This window comes from Canis lupus, chromosome 23 (assembly GCF_011100685.1).
Source record: "Canis lupus familiaris isolate Mischka breed German Shepherd chromosome 23, alternate assembly UU_Cfam_GSD_1.0, whole genome shotgun sequence".
Lineage (NCBI taxonomy): Eukaryota > Metazoa > Chordata > Mammalia > Carnivora > Canidae > Canis > Canis lupus.
Window position 1 is genome coordinate 15822767 of NC_049244.1, and position 12794 is coordinate 15835560.

General features: G+C 36.8%; 1 protein-coding gene and 1 pseudogene across 10 annotated transcripts in view; one reads left to right on the top strand and one right to left on the bottom strand.

Annotated features, from left to right (window-relative positions):
* The window catches only part of RBMS3 (RNA binding motif single stranded interacting protein 3), a 1328331-nt gene that overhangs the window by 1116985 nt on the left and 198552 nt on the right, over positions 1–12794 (bottom strand). The window lies entirely within an intron of this gene.
* LOC102154899 lies at positions 5947–6128 on the top strand (annotated as a pseudogene).

The following is a 12794-nucleotide window of genomic DNA, read 5'->3' on the forward strand; positions in this document are numbered from 1 at the left end:
GTTGCCATGAATGATACCATTACTTGTCTATTAGAGTCAAACAAACCAGACATTTGAAAATCATCCTTGACCTCTCTCTTTTCCATATGGCCTAACTCCAATCAGCCACCATGCCTGCATAATTTTCATAATGCTCAGATGCCATACCCTACCCTCTGCATAGACTGTCATAACTAAGGCAACTATCACTCCATCATTTATATCCAGATTATTCCAGCAATGTAAAATGGACCAACCTGCCTCTGGTCTCACTAATGCCCAATCTCTTTCCCAACTACCACCATTTTGTGAAAAGTTAATCTGAAATATCTAAGCCACCGTATCAATTCATTCTTATTTTTATGAATAAATATAAACTCCTTGTTAGAGCATATAAGATCCTTCATGATGCAGCCTTCATGAAACCCCAGTGTTATCTCTTGCCATTTATCTTCTACTCCGATGAGTCAGCCCCCCACCTCATGCATCATATCTTCTGGCCACAAGAATACTTCCTGATGGTTCCAGAAGCTTCACACTGGAAATCTCTGCATGTGTTGTTCTCTGTGCCTAGAATACACATCCTCATTGTTCTCATAGGTCACTTACTGTTCAGTCCTTCAAAATTCATTAGCTATGCCTCCTTCTCCAGGAAGCCTTTCTAGCACCCCCTAGACTAGCATAAGATGACTTTCTATATGTACTTAGTCATATCATAGCACTTATCACTCATAAAACACACTCTGTTTTCCTGTTCATTAGTCTTATCACTAATTTCTATGTCATCACATGTCTTGAGATTGTTTGAATGTGGGTACCATCCATTCCTTTAATAGCTCTTAAAATGCATTAAGATACATATACATCCTAATACATTAAGAGATTTTTACTGGGTAGAGCACTTGACTGGGCTGTAGGGAGCCCAAAAGATATAAGATATGTTCCTTGTCCTTGAGGGAGATTTCTATGAACTTGAAACACAAGAAAACTCAGGGAAAAATAACATATACCCAACATAGTAGATTGATTGATGGTCCCATAAAAGATGTATCTACTGAGAACCTGTGAATGTAATGATAATGTGGAAAAAGAAATGGTCTTTGGAGATGTAATTAAGTTAAGTATCTTGATATGAGATCATCCTTGCCCCTGAGTGGGCCCTAAATGTAATGACAAGTGCCTTTATAAGAGAAGAAGATACTAACAGAAGAGTAGAAACAGTGGAGAAGGTGATGTGAAGACAAAGGCATAGGTTAGCACCAAGTGTCAGTGAGCCAAACAATGCAAAGAACTATCCACAGCCATAAGAAGCCATGAGAGGTATGGAACAGATTCTCCTAGAGCGTCCAGAAGAAATCAAGCCCAATGACATCTTGATTTTGAACTTCAGGTCTTCAAAACTGAAGGTGGATTACTTTCTGTTGTCTGAAGCCATCCAGTTTATGGTAATTCATTATAGCAGCCCTAAGAAATTAATATACCAGCTATTAACAATAATAAAACAAGATCTCACTTATTTTCAATGTGCTTTGCATAGGTTAACACATTTCCAACAATTTAAGATGAGATCCTTTTCTTCTGCTTGTATGCTCTTTTTCCAATCATACAGGGATATGTATGTAGAGACGCACTAAGTGCTTCGTAAATACTGATTGACAGATAACTATATTTTGTATGATAAGAGAGAAATAATACAACAAGCGAAGCAAAGTACAGACATGTGTGCCTTCTTTACTTCTAAAAAGGAAAAAATCTGTCAGAAACAGGAAAGAACTGTCAAAAGTACATGGTATTGAGTACAGATATTATGAAACAAGTCACAGTACAAGATGGTTTGTGACAGTGTAAATGCATACATTTTACATCATGTTAGCAAGTAGGTATCTACTACCTCGTCCAAATTGCATGTGCTCCTCTCAACTCTTTAATCATGATTTGCAGTAATCTCTAATTCAAGAGAGATAAGTTTATAACATATATTCAGGGCTATTTAGGACTTTAACACTAGGGAAAATAGGTTCTTTGCAAAAAAAAGGGGGAGGAGGCAAATAAAAGAGGGGAAAAATATATGATAAACACTATTACCTGGAAATGACAAAGCTAGATTAAAAAAGGCAGCCAAACCTTTCTCCTTTTATGATTTGAAATTCAATAACCTGCATCTTTCATTGGTGCCAAATGTTGTACTTCCTACTGAGGAAAAAAGTCCCTGAACTCACAGAACTTGTATTCCAGGACAGCTCTTATAAAGCTACAATGCATTATATAAATAGGTAATAAAAATAGCAATGAAATCATCTGCTTCCACATAATGTTAATAGTTAATAATTATTGAGTGTTTATTATATAATAGGCACTTCCTAGGCTCTTTTCAAATTAATTTATTCAATGCAACAATCTATTATTATCTCTATTTTACAGAACAGGAAACTGAGGCAAGGGAAATGAAGTAAATTGTCTGCTGGATGAACCAATCAGGAAGTGGTAGAGACAGGACTGAAACCCAGCAGCCTAGTTCCAGAGCTCTTGGTTTCAATTACTGTATTATCTTGCATCTAGATGTAATAAGAGTGACTTGCAACAATAAAAAAGAAAAACTATCTTATGGAATGAATTAATCAGTCTTTACTCCACATCACAAAGCACAAATTAACCACTTCAGTCTCACACATACCATATACAAATGTGGAAAATAGTAACATGTACTTTGCAGGATCCAAATGAGGATTCAAGAATAGGACAGATATGAATGTGCCTAGCATAGTGCTCGAAACAAAAAATAAATTTAATAAATACTGAATTTTTTAAAAAATATATACACAGATTATTCTATGGCCCCTTTCCCTATCTTTAAGCATTTGTTTAAAATTGGGCTGAAAATGCATAAAGATCACACTAAAATCTCCAAAGTACATAATAAATCCCTAAGTCATTGCCTACAACAGAAAAACATGTTATATTTTCACTAAATTACTTAATTTTCTTCCTGGGCACATAGGAAGACTACATTTTGTAGCCCACCTTGTATCTAGGAGGAGCCATGAGATCTCTTTTGGCCAATAGAATCTGAAAGAATATGATGTATACTACATCTAAAACACTTCCAGATCTAATGTATTAGTTCTGGCAGACCAATTCTTCAAATGAGAACAACTAGAAAAATTAGATGGAATGGAAAAACAAAGCAAAACAAAACAAAAACTAAAAGCAATCTCTTTGAAGCCATCAAAGATGTTAGAAGGCATGGCACTTATTTGGGGAGATGGAACTTAAAAAGAAACCATGATGCTACCAAGCAGAAACAAATCACTGAAGTGAGCATGACTTTCTATACTACTTATATCAATCTAATAATTTACCAATGTGTATGACAAAGTGGCCAAATTTGGAGAGACAAGAACAGAAAGCAGCTCCTGGGAAACAGAAAAGTTAAGCATATCTTTTGGCACTACATCACACTGGGGGATAAAATCAGAAGTTTAGTGTCCACTTCAGTGCAGAATCTCTGCAGGATCACAATCTAGAGTTAGAACAAAGCAAAAATGGACAAGATCTTACAAGGACTAGAAACTCAGCCTTAAATCAGCTAATTATTTGGCCAGAAAACAAACAAAATCTTTTATGGAAAAATATAACAGAATCCACAGACTCTAAAATTTGTTAACAAAATGTGTGGCATTCAGTTCAGAGTTATCAAGTGTATAAAGAGACACAAAAGAAAAAGAATTAACAGAGACAGACCTATGGGTGATCCAGATATTTGAGCTACCAGACACAGACTTTAAAATAACTGATTAGTATGTTCAGGAAAACTGAATCAAGATGAGGATTTCACCAGAGAAACTGAATCTGTGTAAAGTTAAATGGAAATTCTAGAATTAAAAATATATATATAATTACTGAAATTAATACAACTTAGAATTCTATACCAAGTGAACATCAATAATAACGGTGAAAGTTTAAGGAGTTTGGAAGTCACTACTGTGTTCCAACAAGTACAAACTAAACAGACTAAAAATTCAACAACTCTCCTTGGGGGAGAGGGGAAGACAAAAGACAAACTGCTGCCCCCAGACTGGAGAGATGGGTGAACACAGATCACCAGAGCTTCCCAGAGCAGAGACTCATGAAGAAATTGCCACAAGAACCAGTGCTGGGGTAAGAAATTTTGAACTGTAATTGAAAGAATTGCTGGAGGCTCAGTGTGGACAAGTATTAGAGTTAAAAACTCCAATGGCACCAAGGCAGAGGGAAGATCCACAACATAGTGAGATTCACCTCTAGATGCTCAACCAGATTCCCATAGTAAATACTGGGAAAAAATCAATCCCCTCAGGCTTCCTGCAAGGAAAGAGAATAAGGAACCATTTTGAAATAAACCGGGGTACTCTGTTCTTCTTAACAAGGCCTGTTCTTAGGGAAATCTAGTTAACCAGAACCTAAGCTGCTGGGATATTATCAAAGCCTAAATTGCCTAGGAAAAAGACAATACCCAACTCTAGTTCATTGGTGTCATACTGTCTCACTTAAATGGGAAGAAGAAACAGAAAAGTCCTTGCGAAGTTCACGGCCCAGAAATACAGGATCACTGAGAGACAGACCTAACCACTGCGCTATAAAATGCTTCCCCTTTCCCAAACCTCTCCACCAGTAAAGGCCTATTCACTGGAGTTGCTTTTACCCAGTACCCATGTGTGATTATCAAGAAAAAATTAAAAGATATACCAAAAGGCAAAAATATAGTTTGAAAGGGCAGAACAAGCACCAGGATGCTTGGTACACCAGAAATGTACCAGATATGCCAGGGATATTGGAATCATCAGACTGAGTATTTGAAATGACTATGATTAATATGCTAAGAACTTTAATGGATAAAGTAGAAAGCATACAAGAACAGATGGGCAATGTAAGCTAAGAGATAAAAATTCTAATAAACAACCCCCAAAAATGCTAGAGATAAAAAAAAAAGATTAAAAAAAAACACTGTAAGAGAAATGAAGAATGACTTTCATAAGTTTATACAGACTGTACATAACTGAGGAAAGAATCAGTGAGCTAGAGGATATAGCAATAGAAACATCAAAAACTAAAAAGCAAAGAGAACAAAGATGAAAAATAGAGAACAGAATTCTAGGGACTGTTGGCAACTACAAAAGGTGTAACGTACACATAATGAGAATACCAAAAGGAGAAGAAAGGAACAGAAGAAAATATGAAACAATAATGACTGAGAATTTCCCCAAATTAATGTCGGACACCTATCCACAGCTCCAGGAAGTTCAGAGAACACCAAAGAGAATAAATGTCAAAATATCTACACCTAGGAATATCATCTTCAAACCAAAGAAAATCAAAGACCAAAAAAAAAAAAAAAAAATCTTGAAAGAAGAAGGAAAGCAAAATAACACATTATCTATAGAGGAACAAAGATAAGAATCACATCCTACTTCTCAGAAACCAGGAAAAAGAGTGGAGGGAAGTATTTAAAGTATTGAGGGAAAAGGGAAAGAAAAAAAAATAAGATACTTCATAATGGACAAAACCCAAAGAATCTGCATTACATGACTTTTTACATTGTTTTACTTTGTGAAAATTCATCATGAACATAATAATAGGGTTTTTTTCCTAAAATTTCTACAGAATAGTGAGAAGGAGGGGAGATGAAAAATAGCGAAGCTTTAATGACTATATTCACTCTCCCACTTCAAACCACCTGCCACAGGCTCAAGTTCTAGATTGGAAAACTAATTAACCTCAAGTCGTGTTCACAACTTTGCTAATTACAAAAGACTGGACATTTCGACTACTGGATTTTCAATTACCTAAATGTAACCAGAAAGTGCGTGGGGTTCCTGAGCCTTCATTCAGGGTCAGTGCTTTAAGAACTAGGCAATATGGCACTCAGTGACCTTTCCGAGTCATTGGCCGAGCAGATCCCTGAGGCATGCACCAGGGATCCTATACCAAATGTTTCAAAGTCTTTTAAAAAATATTTGGGTCCCCATGAAGCCCTATTCTACCCAAGTTTATCAAGAGATTTGAGTAGGAATGGGTTGATGGGCTTCATCATTTATAAAATTAGGAGTATTGATGAAGGAAGTAAAGCTCTGAAAGCTTCGAGTCCTGCACCTGCTCATGGTCATCACTAACCAGCTTTACTTAGAATACACATCAGATGGAACATTGGTCTGGCTGTAAACCTCAGTAAGCTCTGTTAGATGGGAACATGGAGCATTGCTGTAAACTTGTAAACATGTCATTTCCTTTGTGACATGAATAAAGGTATCTGTGAGGTACACCAAACAAACAAAAAAATTGGGCAACAAAAAAGTGTTGTGCTTATAATTATTTTTTAGACCCTCCTGGGATGATGTCTGCTTGCTCTTTTCTTGTCTTTGCACTCAAGGCAGAAGATGCAGTGAAGGACCTAAGTCACAGCCTGGAACATAGCTGCCTCATCATGAAAACCAACTCTGGACTTTTTGTGAATCATAAACTTTTATTGAATACTGTTAGTATTTTCAGGCTCTTTGTTACATGCCCGACATAACTAATTCACTGTTATTAGAACTTTCAAGGTAAACAAAACCACCAAAGACTCAATGATGAAACGGGAGAAAAATGTGGCAAAAAAAAAAAACGTAACTTACATCCATCAAGTACTAATGAATTTTTTGCAAAATTCTCTGCTGATAATAACTAAAATTCCCTAGCATTTATCACTAGCTACTGGCAATGTTACCTTCTTTAGATACATTGTTTCAATTTCTACAAACGCCCTTCCAGGTGAAAATGATCAGTATTATTACACAGATAAAGGTATATGTAGAATAGACTGACATTTATTTTTAAAATTCCAGGATAGTTAACATACAGTGTAATATTAGTTTCTAAATAAATAAATAAATAAATAAATAAATAAATAAATAAATAAATAAAAATATTAGTTTCAGGTATACAATATCATGATTTACCAGCTCTATATATTGTTCACTGCTCATCAAGATGAGTGTACTCTTAATCTCCTTCACCTAATTCACTCATTCCCTCACCCATCTCCCCTCTGATAACCATCTGTTCTCTAAAGTTAAGGTCGTTTTTTGGTCTATTTTTTCTATTTCTCACTTTGTTCACTTGTTTTGGTTATTAAATTCCACATGTAACTGGAATCATAAGGTATTTCTCTTTCTCTGACTTATTTCACTTAACATTAGACTCTCTAGCTCCATCCATGTTGTTGCAAATAGCAAGATTTTGTTCTTTTTTATGACTGAATAAAATTCCATTGTATATATTACTCAACTTTTTTTTCCATTCATATATTAATGAATGCTTGGGCTGAATACATTTTTAGAAGTGTGTTTATCTGGTTTTGGTATCAGGGTACTGTTGAATGAATTTGGAAGCTTTCCTTCCTCTTCTATTTTTTGGAATAGTTTGAGAAAAGTATGTATTAACTATCTCTTATATGTTTGGTAGAATTCACCTATGAAGACATTTGATCCTGAACTTTTGTTTTTTGGAAATTTTTAGAGTACTGATACTATTTCATTGCTGGTAATTGGTCTGCTCAAATTTTCTATTTCTTACTTGTTCAATTTTGGGAGGTTATGTGTTTCTAGGAATTTATTTCTTCTAGGCTGTCCAATTTGCTGACATATAATATTTCATAATATTCTCTTACAATCCTTTGTATTTATTTGGCATCAGTTGTTATTTTTCCTCTTTCATTTATGATTTTGTTTGAGTCTCCTCTCTTCTTTTTGATGAGTCTGTCTAAAAGTTTACCAATTTTTGTTGATCTTTTCAAAGAACCAGCTCCTAGTTTCCTTGATCTGTTCTACTGTATTTTGTTTTGTTTTGGTTGGTTTTGGGTTTTGTTTTTTTGTTTGTTTTTTGGGTTTGTTAAAATTTCTATTTCATTTATTTCTGCTCTAATATTTATTGTTTCCTTCCTTTTGCTGTTTTGGGGGTTTGTTGTTCTAACTCCTTGAGGTATAAAGTTAAGCTGTTTATTTGAGACTTCTCCTGCTTCTTGAGGTATGCCTGTATTGTTATACTCTTTGCTCTTAGCACAGTTTTATGGCATCCCAAAGATTTTATTTTATTTTTTTAATTTTTATTTATTATTTATGATAGTCACACACACACACAGAGAGAGAGAGAGAGAGAGAGAGAGAGAGAGAGGCAGAGACACAGACAGAGGGAGAAGCAGGCTCCATGCACCGGGAGCCCGACGTGGGATTCGATCCCGGGTCTCCAGGATCGCGCCCTGGGCCAAAGGCAAGCGCCAAACTGCTGCGCCACCCAGGGATCCCCATCCCAAAGATTTTAGATCATTGTTTTTGCATTTTCATTTGACTCCATGTTCATGTGTGTGTGTTTATTTCTTCTTTGACTTCTTGGTTGACCCATTCATTTATATTTTTTTTAAGATTTTATTTATTCATTCATGACAGACACAGAGTGGGGGGGAGAGAGAGAGGCAGAGACACAGGCAGAGGGAGAAGCAGGTTCCACGCAGGGAGCCCCATGCAGGACCCAATCCCAGGTCCCCAGGATCACGCCCTGGTCTGAAGGCAGCACTAAACCACTGAGTCACCCAGGTTACCCCCCATTCATTTTTTAATAGCATATTACTTACCCTCCATGTTTTTGTGCTCTTTCCAGATTTTTTCTAGTGATTGATTTATGGATTCATAGCATTGTGGTCAGAAAAGTTGCATGGTAAAACTTCAATTTTTTTTAATTTGTTGAGACTTATTTTGTTGCCTAATGTGTGATCTATTCTGGAGAATGTTCTGTATGTACTTGAAAAGAATGAGTATTCTGATGTTTTAGGGTGGAATATTCTGAATATATTCTGGTCCAATCTGTCATTCAAAGAGATTTTTGTCATTGATTTTCTGTTTGAATTATCTGTCCATTGATATCAGTGGGGTGTTAAAGTCCCTTATTACTATTGTATTACTATTAATTACTTTGTTCATGTTTGTTATTAACTGTTTATGTATTTGGGTTCTCTCATAGTGGGGGCATAAATACTTACAGTTGTTATATCTTCCTGTTGGATTGTCCCCTTGATGTTTATGTAGTGTTCTTCTCTATCTCTTGTTACAGTCTGTTTTAAAATCTACTTTATCTGATACACGTATTGCTACCCTGGCTTTCTTTTCACTTTCATTTGCATGATAAATGCTTTTTCAATCTTTTGCTTTCAATCTGCATGTGTCTTTAAGTCTGAAATGAGTCTCTTGTAGGCAGCATATACATGGGTCTTGCTTTTTTATCTATTCCATTACCCTGTGTCTTTTGATTGGAGCCATTCAACCATTTACATTCAAAGTAATTATTGATAGGTATGATTTTATTGCCTTTTTGGTAATCATCTTGTAGATGTTTCTGTAGTTCTTCTCTGTTCCTTTCTTCCCTTGCTCTCTTCTCTCATGATTATATGACTTTCTTTACTGATATACTTAGATTCCTTTCTCTTTATTTTTGCATAGGTACCGCTGGTTTTTTATTTGTGTTTATCATTCAGTTCATATACAGCGTCTTCTGCATATAGCAGTCCATATTAAAAGTTGGTGATCACTTAAGTTTGAACCTATTCTTTACTCTCCACCACAACATTTTAGGCATATGGTGTCATACTTTACTATGTATTTATTTAGTTATTTATTTAGCAGGGGTGAGGGGGACTCACTTCACTGAGTCTTTACAGATATAGTTATTTTCACAGTTTTTGTGTTTCCCACTTTTCTCACCCTTACTTATAGTCTTTCCTTTCCATTCAAAGAGTTCCCCTTAATATTCCCTATAGGGCTGGTTTAGTGGCCATTAATTCCTTTAACTTTTGTGTGTCTGGAAAACTATTTTTCCTTCTATTTTGAATGATAACTTTGCAGGATAGAGTATTCTTGACCACAGATCTTTTCCTTTCAGCACTTTGAATATATCATGCTGCTCTCTTCTGGCCTGCAAAGTTTCTGCTGAAAAATCAGCTTATGGAGTTTCTCTTGTATATAATTGCTTTCTGTTCTCTTTTGGCTTTTAAAATTCCCTATCACTATTTTTTTTCATTTCCATTACTATATGTCTTGGTGTGGACCTCCTTAGATTGGTTTTGTTGGGAGACCTCTACCTCCTGTATCTGAGTTTCTGTTTCCTCCACCAGATTTGGGAAGTTTTCAGCTATTATTTCTTTAAATAAATTTTGTGCCCCTTTTTCTTTCTTTTCTCTTTCCAGGATCCCTATAATGCTTGATGGTGTTATTGTGTTCCCTAAGTCTATTTTCATTATGCATAATTTTTTATTTATCTCACATGCTCAGCTTGATGATTATTTTCCATTACTCTGTCTTCCAGGTCAGATTCATTCTTCTGCTTCCTCTAGCCTATTTGTTCTATCTAGTTTATAAATAATTTCATTTATTATGTTCTTCATCTCTAAGTGGTTCTTTTTTTTATCTCTTTTATAAAGGTCTCCCTGATGTCCTCCATTTGTTTCTCAAATCCGGTATCTTTATGACAATTACTTCATGTTTTAAAAGACTATATTCATTTATTTGAGAGAGAGAGAGAGAGAGAGAGAGAGAGAAGAAGAGAGAGAGAGGAAGAGAGAGAGAGAGAGAACACAGAAGGGGGATGGTGTAGAGGGAGAGGAGAAGCAAGTTCCCCAATGAGCAGTGAGGCCAACATGGGGCTTGACCCCAGGACCAAGGGATCATGACTCAAGCTGAAGGCAGATGCTTAACCAACTGAGCCACTCGGGCATCCCAATGACCCTTACTTTAAATTCTGTATAAGATATATTACTTATCTCCAACCATTTAACTCCCTTGCTGTATTTTGTCCTCTTCTTTCATTTGGGACATATTCCTCTCTCTCTTCATTTTGTGTAACTCTCTATGTCTGTTTCTACATGTTAGGAAAATCAGTCACATCTCCTGCTCTTGCAAGTAGTGGCCTTATGAAGAGGTCCCATACTGGGTCCCCTGTTCACCAGAACCTGGCATTTCAGGCATATCTCGTGTGTGTGTGTGTGTGTGTGTGTGTGTGTGTGTGTGTGTTCTGCTATTTTTGATGAGCTGCTTTTCCTTCAGTCTATTTGTCTGCAGGGTTCTCTTTGCCTGTTGTAAGCAGTGTTTGCTCCCTCTGGTGTTAATGGAGCAATATAAGGCTGCTTTGGGCTTGAGTTGAATCAGACTAGGCATTTTACCAGAGATGCAAGAGCACCAAACTTCAGAATGTTTTCCCCTGTGCTGTCCCCTGAGAGGCTTTCATTGTTGGATAGTGCCTGCAGTCAGACCAGTCATCTATTCTTGGACCACTTCTGGGGCCACACTATGACTCTTATGTTTGGTTATCTTCCTCTCCCTCCAGGGCAAGGGTCACTTTGGAGTGGTGTTGGCCTCTGTTGGGGCTGCTTGCACACTGGCTAGGCTGAGGTACCAGTCTGGATGGGCTGGGGCCAAAAGCATATGGGCAGAGAGGGGATCTGTAGTGGCACAGGGATAGGAAGCATTAGTGTCAGCAAGTCAGGTAGTGAGAGTTAGAGCTGCACTGTTTCCTACAGGCAGCCATATGCATATGCTGGGAAATGGAGAGGATATGGCACTTGCTAGCTCCTTTGTTTCTAAAGGAATCTCCCAAGATCTCTATCCCTCTGAGACATACTTCTGAGGTAAGTAAACTATTCTCCCTCCTCTATACCTCTAGGTGTTTTTCAAATGCTCTATACCTCTAGGTGTTTTTCAAATGTTGCTTCCATGCATTATCTGTGTAGGGCTGTTTGTTGTACTGTCTTTTAAAGGGCAAGAACTCATTCTCTTCTTGCCCTTTTGTGTCTTCCAGCATAAAGCCCACTGATTTTTAAAATTCTAGTTTTTAACCAGTCCCACTGGTTTTCAAAGCCAAATGTTATGGGGATTTATCTTCCCCATGTGGTCTCCCAGGTGTGAGGGTCTGTCTCTCTCCTCTCCCTGGGCATCCTTTCCTCCCACAGATGACCACAGTCCATTTCTCCCAACCATGTCTTTGCCCTTCCTGCCCTCCTCAAGGTGGCCTCTCCTCTACATTTAGCTGTGAAGTATTTTTGTTTTGTTTTGTTTTGTTTTGTTTTGTTTTGTTTTTCTGCCAGTCTTAGTGTCATTGTCTGGGTTTTTTACACTGATCTGGGTGTTTTCTAGTTGCATCCATGGGTCCTCCTACTCCAACATCTTCCCCTGAAATCCTCATTTAGACCCACATTTAGAAAGCAGCAATCCACTCCAGAATCCACTACATTCTAGATTCAAATGATGGCCAGTCTTGCATCAGAGGCTTTAAATGCCATTAGACCAGCATTTTTCATACTGAGCTATCTGACTGGTGGTTTCTCAAGGAACTATGTGTCTTAGGAAGTCATTTTAACCCTCTATGCCTCTGTTTCCTCACCTGAAATTCTCAAATAAAAATAGTAAATTAAGACTGTTGTAAATTAGGACTGTTCTAAAATCATACATATAAAGTGCTTGAAATAGTCCTGGACACATGGGAGTTGTTTATACCAGTTAGGTACTGTTTTTATTAATATGGGTGTGACTACTGAGTAAATAGATGGCTGAAATAAAATAAAAAGGGGGTAAGGTCCATAAGGAAATAAACATGGCAAATCCTGGGGTGACAAAAGTAAACAAGCTTCTTATATACAAGGTTGTGGCACCCCCAGTAGGTGTGATAGAGTATGCAGTGTTTCTAGCACTTATGTGCTAATAAAATCCTTTTTTCAGAGCACATCTATTAACATCATTAATTCATTTAACAGATGTTTG